General features: G+C 47.6%; 1 protein-coding gene across 1 annotated transcript in view; it reads left to right on the forward strand.

Moving 5' to 3' along the window:
- Positions 1–21,733, forward strand: part of RAMP3 (receptor activity modifying protein 3) — a 718,161-nt gene that overhangs the window by 691,739 nt on the left and 4,689 nt on the right. The gene's annotated exons all lie outside the window — the stretch shown is intronic.

A 21,733-nucleotide genomic window follows, 5' to 3' on the forward strand; every position in this document is an offset into this window, starting at 1 on the left:
CTGCAACCAATCATAGGCGCCGGTGGGCGGGGAAAGCAGGGAATACGAGATTGTTTAATGAGCGTCCGGCTTTTTCAAATTAGAAAAAGCCGCCGGAGCAGTGTGAACGCCGTGCAGCGCCGGTGATCGGGGAGTATGAGTGAGGGGGGGACACTTCAGTCACTCGAGGGATTAGCGGTCACCGGTGAATCCTTCACAGGTGACCGCTAATCCGTACACGGCACACAGACAGAGCCGCGGCATGACAATGAAGTCGGGTGAAGTTCACCAGAGTTCATTCTCATCCCGCTACTCTGTCTTCCGACATGTAGTAACGACATTTTGCATCACACACGGACATTTCTCACGGACAACATAACCACACATCCGTGCAAGGAACATTTTATTTGGACTCCCATAGGCTAACATTATGTCCGTGTGTGCGTGCTCCGTCCCAAAAACGAACATGCTTTTGTGCCAAACGGAGCAAAAAATGTGGGACGCACACGAACACATGGAAGATCAAATAACACGCACGTGTGCCTTTAAACATAAAAAAACATGTGCACGTTTGGTCGTATCTCCGGTATGTACGGAAACGGACAAAACACGCATGTTTTAAACGGATGTGTGTTGCAGGCCATATACAAAGCCCTTATAGACCAATTGAATTGAACAACCATACATATAAATGGGAACAAAGCATGCTGAAGTCCACAAAAATACAAGCAGAGTTTTAGCAAATTGTGCATATTGATAATAGGAACATACTGCTCAAAAGGTACACTTCTCTTATTGTCGGTGCAAATATGCACAACCTCAACGCGTTTCCCCACCCACAATGGATCATCAGGAGGCTCAAGGGGGAGAAAAAAAAATAGGTCCAGTTATCCTCAATGGTCGTTACCATTGCTATGGAATCCCTGACTTAAAAATCCATGCCCACAATAGGAGGGTTAAATCTCCAACAGAAGCCAAATTGGGCTTCTGTCCTCCAAATCAAACTGCGCATGACTCTGCTCCGATAAACACTAGAGCCTCCCACATTCTACTTCTGTGATACGTCACATTTAGGTAACGACCATCGCAGACTGATTCGCCGGGCACCGCTAACGCCCCTCACTCCTCATTGGCTGAATATCGGGTGTTTCTTAACATCAAAAAAAGGACACACCACTGAAATCAGTGTATGTGCCCGTGACGTAGCGCGGTGCCAGGGGAACCTAGAAAAAAACATGTGCAGAAGTAGTTATCGTTACTGCCATACGGACAGAAGGTCACGTGGCGGTGACATAAACAAATACGATCGCAATCATTTTACGGTCTGGGGTATGCAAGCACGTTTATCTGTGCTGCTGTGAAAACAGGAAATCAAGTGATGGTGATGTATGTACACGATCCCAGTCACCAACATATACATATGAGTTAACTCCCAGCTCAGAAGGTAACATGACCACAACATAAAAGGCTGCGACCTGGTATAGCACCCTCCCGAGATTGTATTAAATACTGCACATGTCCACGTCCTCCAACATTATCTGGACATCTAAATCATGGATGTACCAGACATCACATATACAAATAACCAATATGCTAATACCCAATTCCATAGGGCTCAACAGGATCTTTGGATGAATGTGATTAATATCGAACTCCATTGTTAATTAGATGTATATGTGGACCCCCATATTATTGGCTACAAAATCTCAAGAGGGATTGGGGTAAACAAAGGGGGAGAAGGAGAAAGGAGGGGGGGCAAAGATGGAATTAGAATGGGGAAAAGTTAACTGGAGGAAAAATGTATCAAAAAGAGGGAGAAAAACCTCACTAAGGCTATGTTCGCATGTTGCGTTTTTTACCGCGTTTCTGCAGCGTTTTTAGCAGCAGCGTTTTTGTGCTAAAACGCATGCGTTTTTGATTGCCAGCAAAGTCTATGGGAAAAGCAGAAATCCTGTCTGCACTTTGCTTTTTTTTCAGCAGCGTTTAATTTGCATATTTGTGGTCAAAAACCATGCTGAAAAAGAAGCAGCATGTCAGTTGTTTTTGCCATTTCTGCAGCGTTTCCTTAACATTGGAGTCAATGAGAAATGGCAAAACGCAACCAAAATCACAATTCCTGCGTTTTTCATGCATTTTACCTGCTTTTCCACTGCGTTTTTGGCTCCAAAAACGCATGCTTTTCTGGACAAAATTTAATGGGTTCTAATGTTCCTTTACACACACACAATAACCGAAAATTTAAATGTTAAAAAATTAGAAACTTCACCTATTTTTCTGTTAAAATGTGCATAACCACTATTATCTCATTAAAAATGATAATTTCCCATATAGTTTTATTAAAAGTTAATTTTATACTTTTTTTCTCTTTTTTCATTCTTTTTGACTAATTCAACTTTATTTCTCAGTGTCTTGATCTCAAAAACGCATCTGCAGAAACGCAAGTGAAAACGCAGGTAAAAAGCGCTAAAAACGCACTAAAAACGCGGTAAAAACGCATGCGTTTTTTAGCACTAAAAAATGGTCAAAAGCCATTTGGTCAAAAACCAAGGGAAGGAAAACGTGCAGAATAAACTGCAGGTACTCCGACGCAACGTGCGGACATAGCCTTAGGCTATGTGCGCACTAGGCATTTTTACCCGTGGTTTTACCCGTGGTTTTGCTGCGGAAATTTCTTGAGAAATGCTTATGATCTTTCTGCAGACATTTCCTAGCAAAACCTATGGGGAAAAAAAAATAGCTGTGCGCACACTGCGTTTTTTTCTCAAGAAAATTCTTTCTGAAGATTTTCTTGAGAAAATTTCTTGAGAAAATGTGCATGTCACTTCTTTTCCGCAGGTACCTGCGGTATACCCCCGGTATTTCCCTCCATTCACTGTAATGTAATCACGAAATACCGGGGGTATACCGCAGGTAGCAAATGATGTGCGGTATACCCCCGGTATAGCCGCGATTTACCTGCAGTAATGCTCATCACTGCCTGCTGTTTTGCAGGGGAGTGATGTTATTGTCAGGAAGAGGAAGCGGAGCAGAGTAAACACACACATCACACTCCCTCCTGGATGCCACACAGAAGCACTTCCGTGTGACCTCCAGGTGCCCGTGCAGTCTGTGTCCCGCTCCAGCCCCGCCGCTGCCAGCACAGCAGTGTCAGTGTCTGCCTGCAGTATCAGCAGCTTGTCACCCTGTAGTGCGTGCAGCCAAGGGGATGCCGAGCGCTGCTGTCAGGAGATGAGATCAGATCATTACCTGCGGTGATGATCTCCTGCCTCCTGACGTCACTGCCGTCTTTGCCCGCGGCCCGAGACTGTCACTAGCAGTGACATCACGGGCTCTCGCGATAATGCGGAGAACGCGGCGGGCATAGAAGGCAGTGACAGCGCTGACGTCAGCACTGCAGGAGATCATCACAGCAGGTAATGATCTCATCTAACCTCCTGATGGCAACGCTTGTCTTCCTCTGCAGTGACCTGGGCTGACCTATTGATGTTAGCTCAGGTCACTGCATTAATTTCCCAGCCAATGGGGAACATTCTGTTTTTCATTGACTGGGACATTGACTATGGTATGGATTGCCGTGGGACCCCCTTATTGGATTATCCCGGACCCGGATTTGATTGTTCTTGTCAATAAATTGGTGAAAGAGGGAATGTTTTGGGGAGTGTTTTTTCAAATAAAACTTTTTTTGTTGTCTATTTTTTATTTATTACTGACTGGGTTGGTGATCTCGGGTATCTGATAGATGCTTGACATCACTAACCCCTGGGCCTGATGCCAGGTGACATTACACATCTGGCATGGCGAGTTTGGCTGGGGAGTGTCCAATAACAGTGGACCTCCCTAGTCTGAGAATATCAGACCCCAGCTGTCCGCTATACCTTGGCTGGTGATCCAATTTGGGGGGACCCCCACGTGGTTGTTTTAAATTATTTATTTAATGTAAAATAACAGTGTGGGGAGCCCTCTGTTTTGGATTACCAGCCAAGGTAAAGCTGCAGCCGTCTGCTTTACCCTAGCTGGCTACAAAAGATGGTGGGACCTTGCGTCGTATTTTTTTTAATTATTTATTTATTTTTTGGCTAAATACAAGGCTAGGCACCCTTTAGTGCCACATGAAAGTCACTAAAGGGTGCCAGCTTAGAATATGCAGGGGGGTGGGACATTATATAGGTCTTTCTCATCTATCTATCTATCTATTCTTTCATCTATCCATCTTTCCCTCTATCCATTATCTGTCTATCTATCGATTATCTATCTATAGCTATTATATCTATTTTTTATTGCAGTTCAGCATAAAAAAAACGCAGGGACCAACCTGCGGCAAAACCGCGGGAAAAACGCATGCGTTTTTCCCGCGGTTTTGGTGCGGTTTTTTACCGCAGGTGCGGTAATTTTCAACTCCCAGAAGTTTCTCAAGGAATTTTCTTGAGAAAAATCCCTTTTCTAGTGCGCACATAGCCTTAAGGGGCACATAATATTAAAGTATAATAGACACTTGGAAAAACAGTGTTTGATGCACAAAATAAGAAAATGACCCCATTTTCGGGTCGATAAAGGAGCTTAACAATCCTTAGAATCCCAAACGTAGACACTCTAAAAAAGGAAAAAGCACAGAGAGGACCATCAGAGGAAGGGAGTATACTTTTGTTTACTTGGGTGGTTTTTAATCTATCAATAAATAAAATATTGGATTTTAAGGGATTTGAATCTTTTTGTTAACTCCTACTCTCCCTCCAACCTCAAAGTGGCCATCATATACTGATCCCCGGGCATGACCACTGCTTTTATTGACCAATTCTACACCTGGATTCTACATTGTGTCTCTGCTGACATTCCCCAAATCATCATGACTTAAACATTCTCACTGACACTCGCTAGTCAGCAGCCTCCGAACACCTGTCCCTCGCTTCATACTTTGGGCTTACTTAGTGGTCCTCTTCAGCCACCCATACAGGGCTTTATCCTTTGCTCCCTGTCTAACCTCATAACCTCCCCTCTCCCCTTATCTGACCACTATCAACTGATCTTCTCATCCCTATCCGCCTCACCTGCCCCCTTTGTCCAGCAATTAGAACATCCCCGCAGAGATCTTGCGCATCTCAACATTCATACACTCTATCCTACCGCTGTCCTCCATATTTACTCTCCGGGGCACAGACAGTGGAACCATATTCTACAATGTCACGCTCACATCAGCTACTGATTTGGTTGCTCCTCTCATGCATGGCAGAGCGAGATGAATAAATAGACAATCATGTTACAATAACCTCACTAAAAGGCTTTGGCAAGTGTCTAACTTTGCTTAGTGGCAGGGGAAAAAAACATATTCCCAAGATGACTTCACCACTAGAGTTGAGCGCGGTTCGTGGTTCGAGGTTCTCCAGTTCTAAGCTCGAGTGATTTTTGGGGCTGTTCGAGATCGAACTAGAACTCGAGCTTTTTGCAAAAGCTCGATAGTTCTAGATACGTTCGAGAACGGTTCTAGCAGCAAAAAGCAGGGCTTTTTACAGCTACAGTGAGCAGGAGCCATCGCTGGCAGCCTGCCACAAGCTGGTAACCAAGATAAACATCGGGTATCCAAGCAAAGCGCTTTGGTTAGTAACCCGATGTTTATCTTAGTTACGTGCAGGAAGCCCACACTTCCCGCTCAGCTCACTCCGCCCCCTCCTGCCCGCGGCATGTACACATATACACACACACACGTACACATACATACACACACACACACACACACACACACATCCCCCCCCCCGCTCGGCTTACCTGCGGTGATGAAGTCCCGCCATCCCGACCTCAGCGCTGTCACTGTCCTCCATGGCCACCGCTTGTCACATCACCTCTCGCTTCCGACCCGAGACGTCACGGACCTCTCGCGATACTTGATGTGAAGGCGCCGGTCATTGACCTCAGTGACAGGGGCTGTCAGTGTGCTGGAGATCAGCGCAGGTAATGTACCTCGCTGACAGCAGCACTTGTCACCCCCCTGCAGTGACCTGGGCTGACCCATTGATGTTAGCTCAAGTCACTGCATTGCTCTCCCAGCCAATGGGGAACATCCTGCTCTTCATTGACTGGGACAGTGTGGATCGTCATGGCAACCCCTTGGATTACACCAGACCTGGATTTGTTTTTCATTCTAATAAATTGATTAGCCCCTTCAGCCCCCAGCCTGTTTTCACCTTAAAGACCCGGCCATTTTTTGCAATTTTGACCAGTGTCACTTTGACAGGTTATAACTCTGGAACACTTCAACGGATCCTGGCGATTCTGAGATTGTTTTTTCGTGACATATTGTACTTCATGTCAGTGGTAAATTTAGGCCGATATGTTTTGCGTTTATTTGTGAAAATTTCGTAAATTTAGCGAAAATTTTGAAAATTTTGCAATTTTCAAAATTTGAAATTTTATGCCCATAAATCTGAGAGATATGTGTGACGCCCTGGCACAGCCAGGTTGTCACATAAAGAGTTAATCCTCCTTGGTAATATGATCTCACACGGTGCAGCATGACAAAGCACAGCCCCCAGTGTAAGGGAAAAGCAGAGGAGAGGGGAGGGGCTGGAGCAGAGAGTGTGTGGAGGCAGACAGGACGGAAGTCTGAAGCTGTAGCTCCCGGCTGGGAGTGAAGTGTGCTCTGAGAGGGCCGGGACAGGCCGTAGTGAGGAAGGGGCCAGAACAGGTAGCCGGAGCTGGGCGGTGGCCCCTCGGTGCCTGGGTACCCGGATCACTACAGGGGAGTGGATTCCCCGTTCCCGGCTGAGGAGCAGTGGAGGAGAGTGGAGAGAAAGACACTTGCTGCAGGGAAAGAACAACCAGGGCTGCTGCACCGTGTGTGGGACACTAACACCCCGTACCAAAGGCTGCGGACACCGGCAATTCCTAGTTACCAGTGACTCTGTGTGACTTTCTTGTGAGTACACCCGTGCCCTCGGGCATCGCACTGCAGCACTGCGCCCTGCCCCCTGCTTACCCCATCACTGGGCCCCGGGACAACCAACCCCCCTACCCACGGAGGGGACATAACAACTACGCTGCTCCCTGTCATCGCTCCCGGGGTCCCCTTCCAGAGCAGCGGTGGTGTTCCACCATCACCACAACCGTGGGTGGCGTCACGGACAATCTCCCCTAACAAAACCCCCTTTTACTGTGGAGCCTGGGATCACAGACCGGGTCACGCCACCGTGATACCCGCAGAAGTGACTCTGTGGCCCGGACCTGAGTACCCCTGGTCCCCGGGCGAAACATATGTCACACAAAAAAGTTACTAAATAACATTTCCCACATGTCTACTTTACACCAGCGCAATTTTTAAAAAAAAAAAAATTTCCGTTAGGAAGTTAGAAGGGTTCAAAGTTCATCACCAATTTCTCATTTTTCCAACAAAATTTACAAAAAAAAATTGTTTAGGTACCACATCACATTTGGAGTGATTTGAGAAACCTAGGCGACAGAAAATACCCAAAAGTGACCCAATTCTAAAATCTGCACCCCTCACTCTGCTCAAAACCATATCCAAGAAGTTTATTAACCCTTTAGGAGCTTCACAGCAACCAAAGCAATGTAGACGAAAAAATGAAAATTTTACTTTTTTAACACAAAAATGTTACTTTAGCCATAAAAATTAGTATTTTCACAAGGGTATCAGGAAAAATGCATCATAAAATGTATCGTGCATTTTCTCCTGAGTACGCAGATACCCCATATGTGGTGGTAATCAAATGTTTGGGCACACAGCAGGACTCGGAAGGCAAGGAGCGCCATTTGAATTTTTGAGTGCAAAATTAGCTGCACTCATTAGCGGACGCCATGTCGGGTTTGAAGACCCCCTGAGGTGCCTAAACAATGGAGCTCCCCCACAAATGACCCCATTTTGGAAACTAGAGCCCTCAAATATTTTTTCTAGATGTTTGATGTGCACTTTGAACCCCTGGGGGCTTCACAGAAGTTTATAACGTTGAGCCGTGAAAAGAAAAAAAAAATTTTTTACCACAAAACTGTTGCTTCAACCAGGTAGCTTTTTTTATCAAGGGTATCAGGAAAAAATGCACCATAAAATTTATGGTGCATTTTCTCCTGAGTACGCAGATACCCCATATGTGGTGGAAATCAAATGTTTGGGCGCACGGCAGGACTCGGAAGGCAAGGAGCGCCATTTCACAGCAAAATTGGTTGGAATTATTAGCGGACGCCATGTTTCATTTGGAGACCCCCCTGAAGTGCCTAAACAATGGAGCTCCCCCACAATTAACCCCATTTTGGAAACTAGACCCCTCATGGAATTTATCTAGCTGTTTAGTGAGCACTTTGAACCCCTGGAGGCTTCACAAACGTTTGTAATGTTCAGCCGTGAAAATATTTTATTCTTTTTTTTACCACAAAATTGTTTTTTCAAACAGGTAGCTTTTTTTTCCACAAGGGTATCAGGAAAAAATGCACCATAAAATGTATTGTGCAATTTCTCCTGAGTACGACGATACCTCATATGTGGTGGAAATCAATTGTTTGGGCGTACGGCGGGGCTCAGAAGAGAAGGAGCGCCATTTCACAGTAAAATTGATTGGAATTATTAGCAGACGCCATGTTTCATTTGGAGACCCCCCTGAGGTGCCTAAACAATGGAGCTCCCCCACATGTGATCCCATTTTGGAAACTAGACCCCCCCCCCCCATACAAAAAAAATTAGTTTGGCGAAATAAAAAATACAGACATCAGTAAAAAAAAAAAAAAAAAAAGGGCGCCTGCCACTAAGACCAGTGCCAAACGTGAGAGCAATGCACGAGTCTCGCATCGCATCATCCACTGCAGTCTGGAAGCGAGCAACTGCGCTGGATAATGCGATGCGAGAGGGCGGGGCGGCAGATGAGAAAGGGCGCAGCGGATGGAAGATGGGAAAGGGCGCAGCGGGTGGAGGAGCGGCAGAGGATGGGAAAGGGCGCAGCGGATGGATGATGGGAAATGGCGCAGCGGATGGATGGGAAATGGCGCAGCGGATGGATGGGAAAGGGCGCAGCGGATGGAGAAGCGGCAGAGGATGGGGGGGGGAGGCGAGATGGGGATACCTACCTTACCGGATGGATCTAGGCAGCAGGATCACAGCAGACAGAAGAGGCAGCAGATGAAGGAGGCAACAGATCGAGGAGGGTGAGAGGGGGCAGTAGATGGAAAATGGGAGAGAGCAGGCAGCAGATCGGGGAGGGGGGCAGAGTCTGATGCGAGAGAGAGATGGCACATGTAGGGGAAGGGAGGGGGGCTTGCAGCACATGTAGGGGGAGGGAGGGGGGCTTGCAGCACATGTAGGGGGAGGGAGGGGGGCTTGCAGCACATGTAGGGGGAGGGAGGGGGGCTTGCAGCACATGTAGGGGGAGGGTGGCTGGCTTGCAGCACATGTAGGGGGAGGGTGGCTTGCAGCACATGGGCTGCAAGCCAGCCACCCTCCCCCCACATGTGCTGCAAGCCAGCCACCCTCCCCCCACATGTGCTGCAAGCCAGCCACCCTCCCCCCACGTGGGGGGAGGGTGGCTTGCAGCACATGGAGGGATAGGTGGTGTGGCGATGGAGAAGGGGCAGCCGATGACGGAGGCCGATCGGGGGCAGCAGCGGCTGAAAAAGGTCGGTGCGACGGCGGCGGGGACAGTGGCGAGCATGGCGGCGGGGACGGCGGTGGATCGGGAGCGGCGGCGGGGACAGCGGTGGAGCGGGAGCATGGCGGCGGAGACAGCGGTGCAGAGGGAGCATGGCGGCGGGGACGGCGGTGGATCGGGAGCGGCGGCGGAGACAGCGGTGCAGCGGGAGCATGGCGGCGGGGACGGCGGTGGATCGGGAGCGGCGGCGGAGACAGCGGTGCAGCGGGAGCATGGCGGCGGGGACGGCGGTGGATCGGGAGCGGCGGCGGGGACAGCGGTGCAGCGGGAGCATGGCGGCGGAGACAGCGGTGCAGCGGGAGCATGGCGGCGGGGACGGCAGTGGAGCGGGAGCATGGCGGCGGGGACAGCGGTGGATCGGGAGCGGCAACGGGGACAGCGGTGCAGCGGGAGCATGGCGGCGGGGACAGCGGTGCATCGGGAGCATGGCGGCGGGGACAGCGGTGAAGCGGCAGCAGCGGCGGGGCGATCGGAGACAGCGGCGGTGAAGCGGGAGCAGCGGCGGGGCGATCGGAGACAGCGGCGGTGAAGCGGGAGCAGCGGCGGGGACAGCGGTGAAGCGGGAGCAGCGGCGGGGCGATCGGGGACAGGGGCGAGCGGCGGGGCGATCGGGGACAGGGGCGGGCGGCGGGGACAACAACTTACCGCTCTCCTCGGCTTCTAGGGACGATCACAGGCCGCAGATCCACATTGATTGGAGAGAGCGGTCACAAGACCGGTCTCTCCAATCAGAGCTGGGGGCGGGTGAAGCATCGATCACCCAGCTCCAGCCAATGGCCAGTGCTACAGCAGCACTGATCAGGGCTGGATTTCAATGTTCCAGCCATTTTCAATGGCTGGAACATTACAGTGGCTGTAATTGGCTGAGCGGCGTTCGTCAGCCAATCACAGCCTCTGTAGGTTCGGGGAGGAGGCACCACCCCTCCTGACGTCAGGCAGAGGTCCCCTCCTTCCCGAATCCACCGTTTAAGTAAATAAATTTCACTCCCCGGGGCTCCGGGACCGCGATTTCGCCAGGACGTACTGAGTACGTCATGGGTCGTTTAGCACCATGTCACCATGACGTACTCAGTACGTCCAAGGTCGTTAAGGGGTTAAAGGGGGAATGTTTTGGGGAGTGTTTTTTCAAATAAAAATGTGGTTGTCGTCTATTTTTTTTTTTATTACTGACTGGGTTGGTGATGTCGGGTATCTGATAGACGCCTGACCTCACCAACCCCAGGGCTTGATGCCAGGTGACATTACACATCTGGTATTAACCCCATATATTACCCCGTTTGCCACCGCACCAGGGCGCGGGATGAGCTGGGGCGAAGCACCAGGATTGGCGCATCTAATGGATGCGCCACTTCTGGGGCGGCTGCGGCCTGCTATTTTTAGGCTGGGGAGAGTCCAATAACCATGGACCTCCCTAGTCTGAGAATATCAGGCCCCAGCTGTCTGCTTTACCTTGGCTGGTAATCCAATTTTGGGGGACCCCTACGTGTTTTTTTTTTTAAATTATTTATTTAATTTAAAATAACAGCGTGGGGTGCCCTCAGTTTTGGATTACCAGCCAAGGTGAGGTTGCCAGCTGTGGTCTGCAGGCTGCAGCCGTCTGCTTTACCCTAGCTGGCTACAAAGCTAGGGGGAACCCTACGTCATTTTTTTTTAATTTTTTTGGCTAAATACAAAGCTAAGCACCCCTTAGTGCCACATGAAAGGCACCAAAGGGTGCTCCACTTTTTTCTCCACTTTTTTCTCCACTTGAGAAAAAATGGAGAAAAGGTGGAGAAAAAGTGGAGAAAAAGTGGAGAAAAAAATGGAGAAAAAGTGGAGAAAAAGTGGAGAAAAAAATGGAGAAACAGTGGAGAAAAAGTGGAGAATAAATGGAGAAAAAGTGGAGAAAAAGTGGAGACAAAGTGGAGAAAAAGTGGAGAAAAAAATGGAGAAACAATGGAGAAACAGTGGAGAAAAAGTGGAGAAAAAGTGGAGAAAAAATGGAGAAACAGTGGAGAAAAAGTGGAGAAACAGTGGAGAAAAAAATGGAGAAACAGTGGAGAAAAAGTGGAGAATAAATGGAGAAAAAGTGGAGAAAAAGTGGAGAAAAAAATGGAGAAAAAGTGGAGAAAAAGTGGAGAAACAGTGGAGAAAAAGTGGAGAATTAATGGAGAAAAAGTGGAGAATTTTTTTCTCCACTTTTTCTCCACCTTTTCTCCACTTTTTCTCCACTTTTTCTCCACTTTTTCTCCACCTTTTCTCCACTTTTTCTCCACTTTTTCTCCACTTTTTCTCCACTTTTTCCCCATTTATTCTCCACTTTTTCTCCACTTTTTCTCTACTTTTTCTCCACTTTTTCTCCACTTTTTCTCCACTTTTTCTCCACTTTTTCTCCATTTTTTTCTCCACTTTTTCTCCACTTTTTCTCCACTTTTTCTCCACTTTTTCTCCACTTTTTCCCCATTTATTCTCCACTTTTTCTCCACTTTTTCTCCACTTTTTCTCCACTTTTTCTCCACTTTTTCTCCACTTTTTCTCCACTTTTTCTCCATTTTTTTCTCCACTTTTTCTCCACTTATTCTCCACTTATTCTCCACTTATTCTCCACTTATTCTCCACTTATTCTCCACTTTTTCTCCACTTTTTCTCCGTTCTTTTTCTATGGTCGGTCTACCCATTAGCTCTGCCATGCATACTGTAGCTCTACACCTACTGCACATGTTACTTTATGATTGACATCTCTTTCGTACCAGAGCTGTCTAAGCCTACTCTGACCCCATATTTGTCATTACTATATTGTCCTTGTACTGTATTATGACATTTGTATCATGTGTTTAATTTCTTGCTGTGTTGCAATTTTTTTGCTGCATCCCAATTGTACCTCTACATTGTTCGAGTTTATGTTATTGTTCTCTCACTCTTATGTGATACTGATTATTGTCATTTTTCATGATTACATGCAGATAAGTCCAATCTGACGAAGGCTCAGGCCGAAACGTCATTTGTAACTTGTTTTGGACAAAAACATATATGCTTATGAAAAAAAAAATTTCTTAATACGGACCAATAAAGAGTGATTTTGCATTACTATCCATTGTGACTTACTGACTTAGTCTGGGAGATATAGAGTGCCGAGGTTACTCACTAATTTTATCTATTATTTATTACCTCTGAGCACCTATATACCAGTGAGCAGAGCTTCCTCTACAGTAGTTCTCCTGATTAGGCATGCCCTTACCTCATGAGCAGGGCATTGCAGATTTGGTAGCAACCATTACGACATGGACTCTGCTGCTGTGGACCCGGGGAGAGTGAGTGCAGATTCATTGCACCCACACTCCTCACATGAAGGGTCCGCACTCCTATAAAATGGGGGATACGTTCCCTGAGTGTCTCCCCCCCATATTCTAGATGGTCCAGAGTCGTCGTGGGACCCCTTTATTTTTTTTCTTACAATAAATTGGTGAAAGAGGAAATGTTTTGGGGACTGTTTTTTCAAATAAATTTCTTTTGTCGATTTTTTGTTTTTGTTAGTACTGACAGTTTATGATGTTGGGTATCTAATAGACGCCATGACATCACAAACTGCTGGGCTTGATCTCAGGTGACTTTACAGCTAGTATCAACCCGATTTATTACCCCGTTTGCCACTGCACCAGGGCACGGGATGAGCTGGGGTGAAGCGCCAGGATTGGCGCATCTAGTGGATGCGCCACGTCTGGGGTGCCTGCGGACTGCTATTTTTAGGCTGTGAAGGCCCAATAACTATGGACCTTCCCACCCTGAGAATACCAGACCACAGCTGTCCGCTTTACCTTGGCTGGTGATCCAATTTGGGGGGGACCCTACTTTTATTGTGTAATTATTAATATTTATAAAATAATTATAAAAAAGAGCCTGAGGGGACCTCCACATTGGATCCCCAACCACGGTAAAGCTGCCAGCTGTGGTTTTCAGGCTACAGCCGTCTGCTTTACCCTAGCTGGCTATCAAAAATGGGGGGACCCAACGTCATTTTTTTTTTAACTATTTTTTAAATAGAAAAAATTAATGGGCTTCCCTGTATTTTGATTGACAACCAAGGTAACGGCAGGCAGATGGGGGTGGCAACCCATAGCTGTCTGCTTTATCTGCGCTGAGAATCAAAAATACCGCGGAGCGCTACGTCATTTTTTTAAAGATTTATTTTTACAGCACTGTGATGTCCAGCAATCAAAATACAGGGAAGCCCATTTTATTTTTAGTTATTTAAATAAATAATTAAAAAAAATATATATGGGCTCCCGCTGCATTTTTTGTATTGCTAGCTAAGGGTAATCCAAGCAGCTACTGGCTGCTAACCCCCTGTAATACTATTGTATGTTCTGAGGATTTCGATAGCGTTAGGGCAATGACAACCAGAGACGAGTTCTTGGTACAGAGATGTTTATAATATGTAACCACGATAGGTACACAAACGGAACAAACACAGTAAAACAATAACACACGAAATACCTTCCCGAATCGGAGCGAAGGGAATTCCCGGGACCACGCACCGGACTCCCCCAGGGAGACCACCAAGAGCGAACCCCTATACAGGGACTGTCTGGCAATCACCCCGGAAGGCCTAAATGCGCAGCAGCCGGGACACAAGGGGCAAGTGGTAAAGTCCAGAAGTGTCCGTACGGGATGATAGTCCAGAGTGGTTACGAACCGGAAGGAACCGGGCAGAAGTGCTGACCAAAGACGGCAGACGGAGTCCGGGCACAGCTTGATGAAACCGGGTAAAGTCCAGAGTCGGTGTCGGTAGTCTTTCAGGAGGATCCAAATGGCAATCAGGAAATAGGAGCAGCAAAGCAGGAGCACACAGCAAGCAGTATACTCAGGCACTGGACTAGGCTTAGAGGCGGCCTTTTAAGCAGCTGGACAGGAAGTAGGGCAACAGAACAGTAAACTCCATGTTAACCGAGGGCAAGCTCTTTCAAAAGAGAACTGGAAATCCCGGAAACCTGACCCCCCCACTGCTTGGTGTTACCTTCACTGGCAATGTAAAATCCAGGGAAGCATTTTTTATTTTTTTTGCCAAAAAACTACAAAAAAAGGACGTGAGCTTCGCCATATTTTTGTATGCTAGCCAGGAATAGCAGGCAGGTGCTGGAAGAGTTGGATACAGCGCCAGAAGATGGCGCTTCTATGAAAATGCCATTTTCTGAGGCGGCTGCAGACTGCAATTCGCAGCAGTGGGGCCCAGAAAGCTCAGGCCAACCTGTGGTGCGGATTCCAATCCCCAGCTGCCTAGTTGTACCTGGCTGGACACAAAAATGGGGCAAAGCCTACGTCATTTGTTTTCTAATTATTTCATGAAATTCATGAAATAATAAAAAAAGGGCTTCCCTTTATTTTTGGTTCCCAGCCGGGTACAAATAGGCAACTGGGGGTTGGGGGCAGCCGTACCTGCCTGCTGTACCTGGCTAGCATACAAAAATATGGCGAAGCCCACATAATTTTTTCAGGGGGCAAAAAACTTCTGCATACAGTCCTGGATGGAGTATGCTGAGCCTTGTAGTTCTGCAGCTGCTGTCTGTCTGTATGGAGAAGAGCAGACAGCAGCTGCAGAACTACAAGGCTCAGCATACTCCATCCAGGACTGTATGCAGAAGTTTTTTGCCCACCAAAAAAATGACGTGGGCTTCGCCATATTTTTGTATGCTAGCCAGGTACAGCTGGCAGCCACGGGCTGCCTCCAACCCCCAGTTGCCTATTTGTACCCGGCTGGGAACCAAAAATATAGGGAAGCCCGTTTTTTTTAATTATTTCACTTATTTCATGAAATAATTAAAAAACAAATGACGTGGGCTTCGCCCCATTTTTGTGTCCAGCCGGGTACAACTAGGCAGCTGGGGATTGGAATCCGCAGCACAGGTTAGCCCGAGGTTTGTGGGCGCCTCTGCTGCGGATTTCAGTCCGCAGCCGTCCCAGAAAATGGCGCTCTCATAGAAGCGCCATCATCTGGCGCTGTATCCAACTCTTCCAACAGCCCTGGAGCCGGGTGGCTTGTTGGGTAATCATGAGTTAATACTGGCTTTGTTTTACCAGCCAGTATTAAGCCAGAGATTCTTAATGTCAGGCACGTTTGACCCGGCCATTAAGAATCTCCAATAAAGGGTTAAAAAAAAGACACCACACAGCGAAAAAATACTTTAATAGAAATAAATACACAGACACATTAGAGACTCCATCTTTATTACCCCCTGTCAGCCCTCCACAATCCTGCTCTTCTGTCTTCTTTCTTTCTAGTGTAGTAGTAGTGACGATTGTAGTGAGGATGAGATTCACCAGCCCATCACTTGGGGCTGGGGAACCTCCATCCTCACTACAATCATCACTAGTGTAGTAGTAGTGATGATTGTAGTGAGGAAGGATGAGATTCACCAGCTCATCACTTGGGGCTGGGGAACCTCCATCCTCACTACAATCATCACTACAATCGGGAAGCAGCGTGCAGCCTTCACTCCGTGAGTGATCAGTGCTGGCTGCTAGCGGTAACGCTGACAGACGCGTTACCATAGCAACGGTGCTCTCAGAGCCGCGGTTAGCGGTGACGTCACCGCTAACTGCGTTGCTATGGCAACGGTGATCTCCGTTAATGACCGGCTGTGTCAGCCGGTCCCTAACAGAACGGGGAGTCGACCGTGTGCTAGAGCATGTCGCCGGTACACGGCGATACACATATGTGCACCGTGTACCGGAGAGATGCACTCGCAGGTCCTACATGACGTGTCATAGTCATGTGACCAGTCTGTAGCCAATGAGATAATAGCCACGTGACTGGTCACATGGCTATTTTGACGTCACGATAGGTCCTGCATCTCTGCTGGCAGTGCAGGTCACTGGGAGGATTCAGCGATCATCGGATGGAATAGCGGCAGGAGACAGAGTGCAGAAGGGATCGCGAGGACCGGTAAGTGTTATGGCAATGTTTATTAACTGTTTGTGTACATTTATCATGCATTTTTATGTGTTTGTGATTGCCTCCCATTCTAGCCTATACGTTCGAGTTCGGTTCGTCTAACGTTCGACGAACCGAACTCGAACGGGACCCCCGTTCGGCGAACCGGCCTCGAGCCGAACCGGGACCAGTTCGCTCATCTCTATTCACCACATTCAAAAAGCAATTTAAATATTCTATTCGGCTCTAACCTTTGCTAAACAGGATTACTTCAAAACTCTTGTATCTTCTAAAATCAAACAATCCCAAACAGCTATTCAACACTGTTAACTCCTTCCTCCGCCCACCGCTACCCCCTATCACTTCCTTCATCTGTGCAGATGACTTTACCACAATATATCAAAGATAAGATGAACCAGACAAGGCAAGTCTTTCCTGCTCAATCACCATAACCCCTCCATCCAACAGACCATTGCCCTTCCCCCATAAATGTCCTCCTCACCATCACTGAAGGAGAGCTTACTCATCCAAATCACACCTCACTATTTGTGTACTTGACCCCATATCATAGGATCTCCTCCCCCACCTCATTACCATGGTTATCCTAGCTTTAACCCATCTTTTCAACCCATCGTTAACCTTTGGTACCTTCCAATCTGCTTTCAAATACGCAACAATCACACACACCCATGCTAAGGAAACCATCCCTTGATCCAACCTCTACTACAAACTATCGCACCATATCACTGCTCCCCCTTGCCTCAAAACTCCTCAAACAGAATGTTAATGCTGAAATTTCCTCCCACCTCTCATCCAACTCACTCTTTGACAACCTACAATGTGACTTCTGTCCTCACCAGTCTACCGAAACTGCCTTCACCAAAATCACTAATGACTTCCATACTGTCAAAGCCAGCAAACAATTATCTATACTCTTCCTTCTAGACCTGTCCTCAGTCTTTGACACTGTCGACCACTCCCTCCTACTGCAGAACCTCTCTTTCCTAGGTGTCAGGGACCTTGCCCTCTCCTGAATCTCCTCATACGTTTCCAACTGCATGCACCTTTAGTGTCTCCCACTCCTATACTACCTCCTCATCCTGCCCACTCTCTGTCGGTGTCCCTCAAGGCTCTGTCCAGGGACCCTTACTCTTCTCCATCTATAAATTTGGCCTGGGACAAGTCATAAAGTCCCATGGCTTTCAGTACCACCTATATTACGATGACACTTAGATCTAGAGTGTCTATCAGCCATATCTTTCTTCTTCTCTCGCTTCCTAAAACTCAATGTGGGTAAAACTGAACTAATCATCTTTCCCCCATCTCATTATCTTCCCTGCAATCTATTACAACAAATAACACCATACTCTTCCCAGTACCTGAAGTCCGCTGCCTAAGGCTAGTTTCACACTTGCGTTGAACGGCTTCCGTCACAATGCGTTGTGTGACGCATGTGACGGATGCCTTGCAAAAAGTGTGATAATAAAGGCCACGGATTCCAGTGAAATAACGCGTTGCATTAAGTTTTCTTTAGCCGAGAGAGCCCTCATCTTCACCACACACACCCTGGCACTACAGCCCTCATTATCACCGCAGACACCCTGGCACTACAGCCCTCATCTTCACCGCACAGATCCAGACACTGCAGCCCTCATCTTCACCGCACACATCCCGACATTACCGCCTATATCATCGCACACATCCCAACATTACTGCCCACATCATCCCCGCACACACCCCGACACTACAGCCCACATCATCACCGCACACACCCCGACACTACCGCCCACATCATCACCGCACACATCCCGACACTATAGCCCTCATCATCCCCATACACATCCCGACACTACAGCCCTCATCTTCACCGCACACATCCCGACACTACTGCCCACATCATCACCACACACATCCCGACACTACAGCCCTCATCATCACCGCACACACCCCGACACTACCGCCCACATCATCCCCGCACACATCCTGACATTACAGCCCTCATCATCACCGCACACACACCGGCACTACCGCACCCATCATCCCCGCACACGCAGGCACTACCGCACCCATTATCACCGCACACACGCCGGCACTACCTCAGTGATGTCCCCGCTGACAGCGCGATTCACTTCAGTTGCTGCGTGGAGCTCACAGAAGCGGCGGTTTTCCTACTGCCGCTCCTGTCAGCTTCATGTAGCAGAGCTGGATGCGTCGCGGGATGTGGAGGGGTATTTGGGGATTTTAATAAAGTGGTGAAAGAGTGTGTTTTTTTTGTCTTTTATTCCAAATAAAGGATTTATTCGGGTGTATGTGGTTATTTACTTTCACTTACAGGTTAATCATGGAATGTGTCTCATAGACGCCTGCCATGATTAACCCAGGACTTAGTGGCAGCTATGGGCTGCTGCCATTAACTCCTTATTACCTCGATTGCCACCGCACCAGGGCAATTCGGAATGAGCTGGGTAGAGTCCCAGGACTGTCGCATCTAATGGATGCGGCAATTCCGGGTGGCTGCTGGCTGATATTTTTAGGCTGGGGGGCACCCATTAACATCGGGCTCCCCATCCTGAGAATACCAGCTTTCAGCCGTGTGGCTTTACCTTGGCTGGTATCGAAATTGGGGGGAACTGCACGTTGTTTTTTAAAATTATTTATTTATTGTAATGCACGATATAGTCAGACTGCAACCAATCATTGGCGCCGGTGAGCGGAGGAAGCAGTGAACACGAGATTGAATAATGGACGGCCGGCATTTTCAAAAGAGGAAAAGCCGCCGGAGCTTTGTGACAGCCATGCAGCGGCGCACCCGTGATTGGTGAGTATGAGAGAGGGGGGGAAAGGGGGAGAGACCAGGAGTGATTTTAAACGATTTTGATCGTTTTGCTGGATATGCTGAGCATGTGCAATAGAACATGATGAAATCCATCAGCGGATTCCGCCGCTTAGTGAACAGCGCCGGAAACCGCCACCATAGACAATCATTAGACACCATTGAGGATTCCAGCGAAATCCGTCAAGGTGCGTTATTTTAACGACACAAAAAACGCAACATGCAGTGTTCCTTCCGTCCGACGCAGCATCAAAATAACGACTCAGCGTCGTGCAGCGGATGAAACGCAAGACCATCCATTGCTATCCGTAGCTAATAGAAGGCTATGAGGAATATAACGGTTTCCTGCAACAGTTACCGTAATTCCTCAAGGCTGCGGATAGCAACAAAAGCCGTCCAAAGCAAGTGTAAAAGTAGCCTTAAGGCTGCTTTACACGCTGCGATATCGGTACCGATATCGCTAGCGTGGGTACCCGCCCCCATCTGTTGTGCGACACGGGCAAATCGCACAACATTGCCCAGACCCGTCACACTACTTACCTGTCCGGCGACGTCGCTGTGACCGGCGAACCACCTCCTTTCTAAGGGGGGCGGTTCGTTCAGCGTCACAGCGACGTCACAGCTACGTCACTGAACCGCTGCCCAATAGAAGCGGAGGGGCGGAGATGAGCGGGATGTAACATCCCACCCACCTCCTTCCTTCTGCATAGCGGCCGGGAGGCAGGTAAGGAGAGGTTCCTCGTTCCTGTAGTGTCACACGGAGTGATGTGTGCTGCCGCAGGAACGAGGAACAACTTTGTTACTGCTGCAGTAACGATTTTTGAGAATGGACCCCCATGTCACTGATGAGCGATTTTGCACATTTTTGCGACGATGCAAAATCGCTCATAGGTGTCACACGCAACGGCATTGCTAATGCGGCCGGATGTGTGTCACCAATTCCGTGACCCCAACGAGTTTGCATTTGCGATGTCGTAGCGTGTAAAGCCCCCTTTAGAGTAACCCTCAACTCTGCCTTGTTATCATACCACACATCCAATCTCTCACCACCTCCTGCCATCTACAACTCAAAAATATGTCCAGAATCTGTCCTTTTCTTAACTCCCAATCTACAAAAATGCTAGTGCATGCCCTCATAAATCCCGGCCTTGATTACTGCAAAATTCTCCTCTGTGGCCTCCCTGCTAATTCTCTCCTCTCCAGTCCATCCTTAACCCTGGTGCCTGACTGATTCACCTCTCTCCTTGCTAGTTCACCACTTCTCCTCTATGAAAATTCCTTTATTGGCTCCCGATTCCCCCCATATTTAACTCAAGCTATTCTACAAATCTGTTCATAATCTGTCTCCTCCATAGATCTCTGAACTAATCTCCTGATATACTCCAACACGTAATTTGCGGTCTTCCCAAGACCTCTTCTCTCTTCCACACTTTTCTGTTCCTCATTCAGCTGCTTCCAAGACTTCTCCTGAGAATCCCCTGTCCTCCTAATTTTTGTGCCCCAACACTTCAGATTATCTGCTGCATTTGCAAGCTTAAAACGGAACTTGAAAACCCATCTCTTCAAAAATGCCTATGCACCAAATGACCCCGCTGCCTCCTCACCACTACAGATTCTGCCTCACCACCACTGGAGCTGCCTTGACCCCGACCACACCTACTGTCACCTCCTCATCATCCTGTAGAATGTAAGCCCGCAAGGGCAGGGTCCTCCTCCCTCTGTACCAGTCTGTCTATTGTAACATATTTGTATTTTGTATGTAGCCCCTTCTCAGGTACAGCACCATGGAATCAATGATGCTTTATAAATAATAATAATAATAATAATAATAACTGAATGTTCAATGAGATATCAATTAAAATCTTACTTTCCAAAGTGGGTGTACTCATTTATGCTGAGCACTGTATATAATACTGTGCAAAGGTTTTATACAGGTGTGGAGAAATGCTAATTTATTTGATCATTGTAAAAACAGCAATTCACAGTGACTGATCTTTATCAGACTTGAGTTCCTGATGGTTGCCAGACCCCATGGAAGAGAGGTTGATAAGGCAGAACCTTATCTGCATTTATACAGGGACAATTCTGTCACATGCTGAAAACCCCTTTTGCCCAATGTTGAACAAAAATGTAATAATTAAAATTGTTTACATAAATAGTAAAACATATAAATATCATACATAAATTTTAATCTTACAATAGATGACATTTGTATTGTATTCCCTGAAGGAGTAATATGTCAAGAAGAAGGCATGGCATTCACTAGTCTGTCATTTCTTTTTTCTTTTTTTTTTTTCAAGGAAAAGTAGCATTTAAAATAAAACCAATTGTTGTATGGTTTTGATTTCTATGCCACTTTCTTGAAAAACATAGTAG

This window comes from Anomaloglossus baeobatrachus, chromosome 6 (assembly GCF_048569485.1).
Source record: "Anomaloglossus baeobatrachus isolate aAnoBae1 chromosome 6, aAnoBae1.hap1, whole genome shotgun sequence".
Taxonomy (NCBI): Eukaryota; Metazoa; Chordata; class Amphibia; order Anura; family Aromobatidae; genus Anomaloglossus; species Anomaloglossus baeobatrachus.